Below are 11,934 nucleotides of genomic sequence, written 5' to 3' on the forward strand. Positions count from 1 at the left end.
GGTAGTCAGGGACAGGGTTCCATGAGCTGCTTTGTGCCAGGAAGCAGTACCAGGATGTCTGATGGCATTAGAACTGGGTCTTCTCTGCTGCTGTGTCACCAGAGCAGCCACCACTATGCCCTGGCCCAGGCCAGCTGCCCCTCTCCCAGGGAGTTCCTGGGCAGGACTGGGGAGTGGGCTCTGTCTAACATCTAATTCTAGGTTGTACCCTCTCTGTTCTGCAGACTCAGGCACTTCAGTAGTGCCTGATGAGTTCATTGCCAGGTGGCCGCAGTGTCAGAAAATGGTCCTGGCCACTTTTCTTTATATCTATATCTATATCTATATCTGTATCTATATCTATCTCAATACACATATGAAAATATGCATATATAAACAAAAAAACCCCCCACATATATATATGACAGAAACCTTAGCTCTATAAAGAGGAGATTTGCAAATCATATGCAATCAGCAATTTATTTTGAGTATCAGTGGGCCCTGAAAGTGTAACTCCTGTTAGAGTCCCTAAAAGTTGTGCCTAAAATTTTTAGTCACTCAGGCACATGCTTTGAAATACAAGTCAGTTTACTAAGTGTCTTTGTGGAACCTCACACTACAGTCACTCTTTAAGTCACATTTTGGACTGAGTTTTCATTTTCCCATCTGTTTTTAGAATGTTAACTCAGCTTTAAAACTTAAGTGTGCCTTTTCTTAGGCCTGTGCCAGCACACCTTTGCTTTCATGCATATATGCTCCATTTTAAAGAAAGCGCAATTTATTATGTTTTCACCTTTAAATAGGTTAGTTGACACTATAGAGGCCTACAATTTATCTTCTTTACCTAAGCTTGACCTCTGCTAGTTGTGTATTCACATCTCTGCCTTAGTAAAGCCACTTTATTTTCTGTATGTGTAGATTTTATGGTTATGCTCAGAGAATCCTTGTACCTTCATTTAGTTTACCATTCATTCCTGTCATTCTCAAATTCAACTTTGCTGGTGTATTTTGACAACCTCTTTTAAACTGCTTTTCACTGTTTATTTCAATTTCCTAACAGCTTCTGTCTTAGCCATCTCCATCACTGATGTACAGTACCCTTCACTCCCTTTTCTCTCACAGATGTAGGGAAAGGACCAGAGTAAAAAGAGTTTTGTTGTTGGTTTATTTCAGCAAGTTGCAGTCAATTCTGTCCAGTTAGCTGAGGAAGTATGAGAAATTGCTTCTAAAACAAAGGGTAATCTGCCTCCTAGGTTTGGCTTACTCCATAATCCTAATTCATTTACTGTTCCATCCAAATTTTTTTAGCACTCTGTAGTTCCTAAATTTTTTTTGTTTAATTGCTTTGTAACGTGTAGAACAAACGGCAGAATGTAAGTACTTGGCGTTATATTTATGCTTTATACAGATTAATTATGTGTTAGATGTGAAGTATCTCCTGTTTGTGTTTAAGTTTCTAGTGTTTTCATGTCAGTTAATGACCTTGTGCTCGTGTCATGAGTCAGGGATAAGGAGGACCTTTATTTGCTTTCTCCATACTTCATTGCAGTGCACATTTGTCATTGTTGGCTTGCTCCTTACAGAAGCTAATGTTTTTTTATCCTTTCTGATTATTGTATGTGAGGTGTCCAGGCCTTTGATCATTTACACTGCTTTTCTCTGAACTTTGCCTAGTTCTGCAGTATCCCTTTTGAGACTGGGTAATCAGAAGCACGTACAGCATTCCAGGTGAGACTCCACCACTGATTTATATCGTGGCATTACAATACTTTCTGCATTATTCACCATCCTATGTCTTATCCTTCAAAACATCATGTCTGCTTTTTTTACCACAGCTCAGCATTGAGCTGAGGTCTTTAATGAGTTTTCTACAGTGATACCAGACTATTTTCAAAAGTTCATACAGTTAATTTAGGATGATGAAAGAACACTCTTCCTTTTTTCTTCTGTCCAATGTGGGTTATTTTGTATGTATTAACACTGAGTTTCATTTGCCACTTTGGCGATTACTTTGGTTTCTCTTGTAAACTTCTCACAGTCCTGTCTGGACTTGACCACCCTAAATAACTTTGAAGCACCTGCAGTTTTCCTTGATTACTACTCAGCCTTTGTCCCAGTTTTTGTTTCAGTTTTACTTGAAAAGAAACAACCACCTTGATTTTATACTGGACAACTTACTTTTTCAGTAAAGAAAACTGAGCTTCACCACTGCTGCTTTTTTTCTGTGTATTAGCCAATTTTGATTATGACAGTACTTCACAGCTCAAATTTTGAATATACTCTACTGACATTTGGAAAGGGACTTTTTTGAAATCTGATTTTTTAAAATGTTTTGTTGAGATACATGTTCTGTGTATGGTGATTTGTAACACATGAACTCGTGGCTTCTCAGAGTGCTGCTGCATAAATCTTCTTCTCTAATTATCACCTCTCTGTCATATTTTTCAATGGTGAAACGAAAAGAGGTCTTGTGTTCTTGCAGTTTAGTAGCAGGGTAAGTGAATGTCATAGGAGATGGGGTGAAGCATGGTTTAAAATGTGTCATTCATATTGTTTCATCTATTTCTTACGGTCTCTGATGATGTCTCTCAAGCCATTTGTCTCAGATCTTAACCTGTCCTTACTCTTACAAAAATTTCCTGGACATTTCCAGACTTTCCTGTTACTTACCTAATCACTGTTCCAGAAATTTAAAATAATGGCTTCTTTGCCTGTCCATCCGAGACACAGAGGACAGATTATTCCCTCATTCTTTTGTGTTATCACAGTAACTGTAGTGTGGTTTTAGATTTCACTTTCAGTCTTTTCTTCCTTAGGGTAATCATTCTCAATTATTTTTTTCAGTGTTCATGAGCTCTAAGTTTCTAATTATTATTGTTCTATGCTGTATCATTTTCAGATCATGCACAACTTCTGTGCAGTGCAGTTCTACAGACTGGACACAGCTGACACTTTCACAAAGCTGAGCACAACCAAGGTAGTCACATAAAGCTTATCTCAGGAAGGCAGGTTCAAACACTGGAAAGCAAAAACATTGAGAGTGTCAAAGAGAAGGAAAGCCCCAAATCTGCAGTTTGTTCCACTAGTATCTCCAGGGGGTGGTTCCATTGATGTTCCCAGATATCTGTCATCAGCTGTCATCTCTGAATCTCAGTTTTTCTCCTGAGACTTTGCTATCAAGACTGAAAAGTATGTTTGCTGGGAGAGATAGAATGGATAGCCTCAGCAAGTTTGGCTTTGTTGACTTTTATATTATGATTCTGTTGAACATCCCAGCTGATATTTTCATTGTAGAAGTGTTACTGCAGTATCATTCCACACAATGTTAAAAAATCTATGAGATACCTTTGCTAAATATCTTGTTTTTTTTAAAGAACTTTCAAGGATGAGATTATGAAAAAGTAAGAGACTTTTTATTTTCTTGGTGGTATGATTCTTTGTCTTCCTTGTTGGGGAGGGAATGAGAAGGCCCATGCCTTCTCTGGTGTAAACTATTTGCTTAAACTTTTTCCGGCTTTTTCATAAATAACTAGATGACAGTTTTGACACACCTATTAAATTTTTTTACAATAATGCAGGAAATATGTGGAAAATATAACGATTACCTTACAGATCCCAGATAATTCAGTTTGTATTTGAAGAGAGGTTGGCAAATTGTGGTGAAGAAATCTGTTTTTATGTAGTATGGATCAGAAAGAAGAGGGTGTAACATATTTTAGGCTTTGTAAATAAAAGCCAGAATTGAGGAACCCTTGGAAATTCACTGTATTTATGTGACTAAGACAAGGTAAAATAGTGCCAATATTTAGGTGTGCACTCTGCAAATATGAATACTCTGCTGTCTCTGGAGTACCATGTGTTTTGACAACAGAGGAAAGAGGTAAGACAAAGAGGCAGAGTTTGTAGAATGGTGTTTTGTAGAATGGACTCCACAGGAAAAAATTAAATGAAGCAAAGAACGAACACTGCTCTGATCCTGAATGGTGGGCCACTGAGTACATTGTTTAGCTGACTAAAGGTGTTCTGAGTTCTGCAGATGAAAACCAGCTGTTGCCCAGCCAAAGCTGTCAGTTGGCTCAGTTGGCAAGGGTAAGCTACATGTAGCTTTGCCAAACCTTTTCTTTTTCTGTTGCTCCCACAGAATCTTTTTAAAATTTTTTTGTTTGTTTGTTAGTTTTTATTGGAAATAAGATAAGTAGAACTGAACAGTGTCCCGTAGGTGCACGTGCAATATTGCTTTTTGAATGGATTTTTTAACATTTCTTTGAACATTCTTGCTGAATATTTGCCTCTTGGGACATAGTTACACACTGGCTAGCATTCTTAACTAATGATCATCAGTGATTGGCAGTTAATTGAGAAGTAAAAAAGGTTCAGATTAGGCCATTTTTGCTTCCAATGGCACAGTCCTGACTTTTATTTGTTGCTCTCTATTTGCCTAGCTTTGTAAAGATCCTCTGATAATCTCACAGCATTTAATCTTGATTATCTACAACAAGATTGTGCCATCTGCAGATTTTGTTGTTGCATTGCTTGTTACCTTTCTTGAATGACTCATTTTAGTGTGGAAGATTGGATGTCCCACCTTCAATTTACTAATGTATTGCTCTTTTCTATGTATTTACCCTTCAAATTTCAGTCTGTACCATGCCAGTCTTTTATCAGATGTTCAACCAGTGTGAGAGCTTCTTCTGATGACTTGTATAAAGTTTTTCTCAAATATTTACTTACAGAATTAGTATTTTGCTGACATTCAGATATTGACAAAGATTTTGGGATTGCCAGGGGTTAATTAGCCCAGGCTCTAAAGCTTCACCAATTCAGGCTTTCTTGTGGGGAGGGTGAGGAGGAAGTATCTGTGTGGAAGTCTTAGGTATGCGAGCAATTCACACCAACATGCCCAACCAGAATTAAGTAGTTCTGTTGCTGATAACCACATAACTGTGGGGCTGAGCTTGCAATGCAATGTATGTTTGGAAAGCTATATAAACCTCAAATGATCAGCTATCACATTGCATTTTCCTACCCTGGGTAGTGCTCTATCTATCCCCAAGTCAGCTACTGTTTGTACATAAGGTGTAATCAGTCTTTTAAGTGCAGTCTAAATACTTCAAGATAATACCACTGGAGGATTTCCATTAGGACAGTATGAACAAATTTGTCTTTTTATTTTTAAACTACGTAGATAGTTTTGGGAAGTCTGTACTGTGATTCTGCCTTCTGTTTCATGGGGTTGTAGAATATGCATAAACTTGACCCGGTAGCCTCTGGTTTCCTGCATTTCAGCTGCAACAGACATGCCTGTATCTCTGCTCACACAACTTGGATATGAAATGTCTAAGAACTGTATTACATCCAGAGTATTCCTATTAAAGGATGGATAATATAGGTTGAATGTCCTTTGCACATGCTGTACAGTACATATTTGCTCATTATGATACACTGCTTGTAAACCCAGCTGTATTAACATTTACCATCTGTTTTGCTTCTTGCATAGTCAGGTGATGTGGCTGTCTGAGAATCAATGAATTATTCTACCTGGAAATTTTAACATCCTTGGTTTTGTTTGCATAAATCTCCCCTCCTATTTCTAAACATATCCTGCTAGTCTTGTTAAATATATAATTGATTTTTATCACCTATCAGCTCTTACTAAATATGCCTAGATGTCTTTTCAGTGATAAAATTCTCCCACTTTTCACCAGTCTGAACATCTGTGGATTTTGACTGTCCACATTTTTTTCTCACCCTTAGGACAATGTTTTCTGAAAGGGGACATTAATGCCTAAGGAACATATACAACACAGCTTGGCAGGTACACAGATGATTCCTGTAATGAGGAAAGGAGAGCCCAGTGCATAATGCACAAGTAAACACATTCAGAAGTAACTGCTCAGCATTGGATTTAATTGTGTGACCATGTCCCAACCACAGGCATTTTGCAGAGCTCTGAGATTTTGGTGGTTCTGTGCCAGCTGACAGTTGCTGAAGACATGTCCCAAGGTATTCAGCACTTGTTTTTTAGGAGGTAGCTCTCACTTGTGGAGTCTGCTGCTCTCCCTCTTCCTCCCTTTCCTACAACTGATTTTCAGTGACTAGCCTTGTCAGACTGTGGGCTCCAAACTCACCCTGTGCAGTAAGAGCCCTCTGTAATTATGGCACAAGACAGTGTGGGCAGAGGTAGTTTAAGCTGCATCTGAGGATGTTACCTGGGATGTTGTTGGTGTAGCAATGCCTGTGATTACCAGCTCGGTATGAATTAGGCTGTTGCCTGAAGAGCTCTGTGCCAGCACCCCACTGCTCTCAGCTCTGGCGGTGGCTCATGTTGGGGTATTTCTGCTCTCCCTGCAAGGCACTGCTTTGTCTATATTAAGACACTTTTTAACCTCTCTGCTAACTTTGCTTTTAATCCCTGGCTCAATTTATGCTTTCCAGCCTTAATTGCTATCTGTTTCACTGCCTCTCCTGGGAAAGGTCATTCTTTCAAGTCTGTGAGCATGTGGGAAAGAGTTTATGATGTCATGTGTAACACTATTTCATTCTGTTTGGGCAAAATCAATTTAGCTGTTAGTATTTTTTTAATCAATGTGTTGCAAGATAGGTCTTCCTACAAATGCATAAGGCAAATATGCCATAAGCTGAGATGTAAGGCACAAGAGCAAACTCAAACACAAAATCCATGTTGTTGCAAAAGTACTCAATGATAAAAAAATGTCCATTCCAAAAAGGTTTGTTTGAGCAATTACTGTTTCAATTGCATGTCTTTTGCCATGATGTGTTCCATCATGACATCAAATGTAAATACTCTTGCTTTTTTAGGTTTATGATGAGTGTAACTCACACAACAGCAATTTTACCCTTGGGCCTATTCATTTTCTATTGCACTATTATGCTCATGTGTCATCAGTCTGACTAAATGCTTTTTGTTACGTTTTATTCTCATAAAGCCAGATGCCCATGTTTGTAGACTAATTTGGAAATGCTAGGCAGAATTTATTCCTTAGACAAATGGGGCCATCTGCTCCATGGTGGAATGACAAGGTCTGGGACTGAGGATGACCCTGCAGTTCAGAAAAACAAAAAAAAAAAAAAGGTTTGTTTACAAATGGAAAGAATAATCCTTCTTCCTTAGGGAAAAAAAAATCCCAGTCTACTCACTGATATCTGTGCTGGCATCTGTTGTGATGCTAAACAGCTGGTCATGATGTGATGACCAATAAATCCAGGTGACTGAAACTGCCAGGTTCATATCCCTTGTCTCTGACATGTAAGCTAGACCTGTGGCTAGTATAACCTGAGTATTCAGATATAATGCTTCTGCAAAATTGATTTTAGAGGAATGAGAGAAAAATGACAGGAGCTTTCTGTCACATGCTTTGTGCAAATGGTGTTTCTCTGTAATGCTGATAGGCTTCTGATAAATTCATTAGCTCTTCCTGAGCTCCACAGTGATTTTCTTCTGCATGGCAAATGACAACAAGCCTATTGAGAAATTTAACTTCTCAGCTCATTCCTTAAGCAGACATCACTCATATTTAAATACATATATAATTAGTATCTCTCTGGATTCTCTAGGTAGGTTTTATCTTGCCAGGGTCATTCTGGTTTGGTTCCTGCTGTACTGAAACAGGGAAAACCACTGAGCTGATGACATTAAAGTGTATCAAGCCTAGTGCACAGTTATGCAGTATAAGTATGTCTGATTTCATGGACATTTGATTTGAGGAGATATAAATATTTTGATCACATGCCAGAAATATGAGATAAACTTTTCTAATTAATAAGAATATTAAAGGAAAAATAATGAGGCATAAAGCTCATAAGTACATACACCCACATAGCTCCAGCATCCACCTACATGGGAGTGTGTAGGAGGCTTCACAGATGCTTATTCTCTTTATCAAGATCAGATAGTTGTTTTCCACACTGAAGGCAAAGCCATATCTGAAGGGTGAAGATGTCTGAAGAAATACAGTTAATCTCATTTTATATCTACTGACATCTACATTAATTTAATTTTAATAATTTCAGTAATTGTCCTTCTACACAGGCAAGAGTAAAATGTTAGAATTTAAAAATTTTTACAGTAATGTGAAGTTCCACTTGAGCTCAGCAATGAGGGTAACTGGTTTGAACAGCACTTGGCAAAGTCTTTTGTGGCTTTCTGGATAAAGCAAACAAGAAATACTTATTTGGAATCATCAATCTTTCAGGTTTTCAACCTCCTAGTATTGCATGGGACAGTAGTGTGGACATGTTTGACTTTCTCTCACCATAATTTCTCTGAATTTTTTAAAGATTCATTTCCTCTGTTGTATTTAAAATTAGGCTGTATTTATTTTCAGAAGAAAATGCAATTTCTCAGCTTGTATTGTGCTAATTAGGACTATAAGTGCTCTAAGATTAATGTTATAGGTTTTCCATAGAGATAATCATAGAAAAATATTCTAATTTCTTTTTTAAAATACAGTGAATCAGTCCATTTATATATGCTCATTTGCTATGAGCAACAATTAATTTTAACATTTTGTTCACAAATGACTACTTACAGAGCAAAACTGTTCTTTTCATAGCAAGTAGAAAAACTCTTCTGTCTCATTGTGACATTGATGGTACAGTATATGGCAAAGACATCATTCAGGCTAAGCCCACTTGTTAAACAAGTGAAAAGCTGAATACACACATGAACCTTGCTCTGATCCTGCAAACATGCATTGCTGGAGTACATCTTACTCTGACTCTTGATTACTAAGGCAAATATAAGTAGGACATGGAGTCCTGAGTTAAGCAGGAGAGATTTCCAGTGTTGCATTAGAAAGCACAGAGGCCAGGTTGCTGGCTCTTGTGAAGTGTTGCTGCTATCAAAGGGTTTTGCAACCTACATGCATTTACTCCCACAGATGATCAATACAGGAACTCTTTGTTTGGGCACCTGTTTTCCCAGAGGTTTTTAATACCACTGTTTCTATTTTGGGATAAAGTCTGGATCAGCAGATCCAGGATCCTAAATTCTGATCAGATGTCCTAAATAAAGAGCTGATGGTGAATTAGGCAAGAAATTTTTCTTTCATTTTATTTTTTGTTTTGGATAATGCCTATCCTTATTTTTAAGAATACAGCTTGGTGTTGTTCCAGTGAAGTCAGCAGAAGACTTTCCTCTGACTTTAGCAGAGGAAATATTCTGGTTTTGTTAAGTGTATTTTATGTAAAATCCTTGAAAAGTCAGAGAGCCATCAGATTTTCTTTGAAGTCTTGAGAACTGACTGGAGTTAAAATATAACTGTTAACAGCTCCAGCAATTGAGACTCTTCCTGCAGCATAAATTCATGGCTATCCTGGGTTCTCTCACCAGAGTTTGCAGAGGTGTTACCCTGACAGTAAAAAGCCCTAGTGGTGTTCATGAATGCTGCTCCTTGGGAAGTACATCAGAAGAAAGTATTTTATTAAGAGTACCAAACTATATTTAACTGTGTAAGAAAAGGTGTGGAGTTTTACAAATAGTTTTTGTGTCTTTTAAGAACACTTTCAGTTATTAATTTAGGCCAGAATTTTTTTGTGGTGAGTCACAGCAGGAATGTAATTGTGGCTTTCTCTTATATTAATGTGTTGGAATAAGCAGCTCCTAGGTAGTGTTACTGCAGAAACCCAGCTGGCTAAGGGAATACTTTGTCCATCTCCATGTGTGATCAACTTACTCGGTATTTGCTGGTGGACCAGTAATGCACAAGACTATTCTGGTAGCTCTAATAGCACTGATTAGAGCTCAGTCTGATTAGATGTACTTGGTTATTAATCTATGGAAGGTAGGGAGGACTGCAGTGGAATGCATAGTAAAACAAATCACGAATTTGGAGGAAAGAGAATATATCAATTCCACTACTCAAAAGACTACTAGTACATTCATATTTCAGTGTTTACAACCTTCTTTATTTCTCAAAGAGTTTTTTGGTTGGACAGGAATGTTGTTGTTTTTTTGTCAACAGGCAGTTTTTACTATAGTTCTTAAAATTACCAGGAAATAGTCATAAGAACTGTTACAACCATAGAACCGCAGAATGGTTTGTATTGAAAGGATCCTTAAAGATCATCTAGTTCCAACCCCCCTGCCACTGACAGGGAATCTTCCACTAGACCAGGTGACTCAAAGCCCCATCCAGGTTGGCCTAGTTTCATAATCAGAACTTACTGAGGTGTTGTGGGGTTTTTTTTCTTGAAAGTACCAACTGGTTCTCTTGGGTTTTTTTCTACTACTCCAAATACTCTGTTTCTTCTGTAATCAAAACCTGTTTCACACAGACAGTGTCACTTTATAGCAGATTTTACCACAAAAAATATATTATATAATATATATATATATATATATATATTCTTTATATACTTTTTGCTGCTTAGCAGTTTATGTGTATAGCGATGTAAATCCATTTAGTCAAAATGAGAGTAATGATACAGTTACTAGCTTGGAGCTCCTAAGAATTGGTATTGTCTTAATCAACTGGTTTGTATGATTTATTCTTTAAAAGGTGATGTAAGCATTCTAAACTTACAGAAGATAAAAACCAGTATCAGCTGAAATAATACCAGTTCCTGTAGTATGGCAGCTTGTTTTTCTCAACAGTGGATTTTGATAAGAAAATCATTCTTCTGAAATATTAATCAAGAATATTATTCTAGTTTTTGTGAAGGACTCTTCCAAATCTTTTTGACAGGGCTCTGTGAAATGTGCTGTGGAAATTTTCTGCACATGACATCAACAAATTGTACAGTGAGTATAGCACACTAGTTTATTATGACTGAAGAACAGGTGCATCTGGAGGGTAAAAAATGTAAGGTGAATATCTTTCTAGAGTTGTGCAGCCACGAGGTATAAATGGAGAGGTATATAATTTAATATTTTTTAAGAAAATGCATAGATAAACACCTTGTTTTAAACCAATGCAGTGACAGTAATCTTGCTTAGCATACTGTGCAAAAAACAGCATGTGTAGGAAATGCTTAGAATAAACTTTTTCAGATATTTATTCAACGAAGCTCTTAAAAGGTGTGGTGTAGTGATATTTTGAAAATATTTTTTAAGGAGTACTGTTAAGGAGTATTGTTAAGGGAAGGGTCTTATTTCAATACTTACTCAGCGTTTCGGTTGTTAGCTCTTGTGTGAGTCAGTCCAGGCAGATGTCTGAGTGCCTGCTTGCATGGACTTCACTGGGACTTCTCAGGTGCTTTAAGTTATTCCTGTGTTATTAAAATGATGATCTAGATGAAAATCTAAGCCCTGAGCTCTAAGCTGTTAGCCAAAGCCGAAGCCAAAGCCTTGGCTCTAAGGCCAAGATGAGGCTTAGAAGCTCATGTTTGTTAATGAACATCATTCCATTACCCTTTTTGGGAATGCATTATAACCTTGCCACCTGGGCAAAGCTTGTGCATTGGCCAAACAATCAATTGCCATAATTTCTAGATGCACAGGACTCCATGCAGCCTGGCAAAGAGACTCCTTCAGGAAATCACCAGGACATTAAGAACATTTCAGTAACCCTCACTTTCCTATCTCATGACCATAATCTTCACTTTCATTTTAAATTAGAAATAATCTAGTACTCTCTTGATTACAGAGTGAAAAAATATCTGCCACAGTGGTATATCCTGTAAGTATCATATCTTAAGCAGGTCTGCCTTTATGCATCTTGGCCTATCAGTGACCCATTCTTTTTGCCTTCTTCATGTATCCCTCTTACTTCCCAGCACATGTTCTGAGATCCTTATGGAGTTAGACTGCCTCCTGCATAACCATGTACCCAGCACTCCTTATGCAGCTGGGTAATCATTTCCCCACTGCAGTTATATTCTGCAAGCCTCTTGCAATGGTATGTGTGGTGTCCTTATTCCTAAAGCCCACTTTTAGGGATGGGCTTCCACAAGAAGGACCCAATCTGATAACCAGGTATTTAGAACAGTTAAAAT

This window comes from Corvus hawaiiensis, chromosome Z (assembly GCF_020740725.1).
Source record: "Corvus hawaiiensis isolate bCorHaw1 chromosome Z, bCorHaw1.pri.cur, whole genome shotgun sequence".
NCBI lineage: Eukaryota > Metazoa > Chordata > Aves > Passeriformes > Corvidae > Corvus > Corvus hawaiiensis.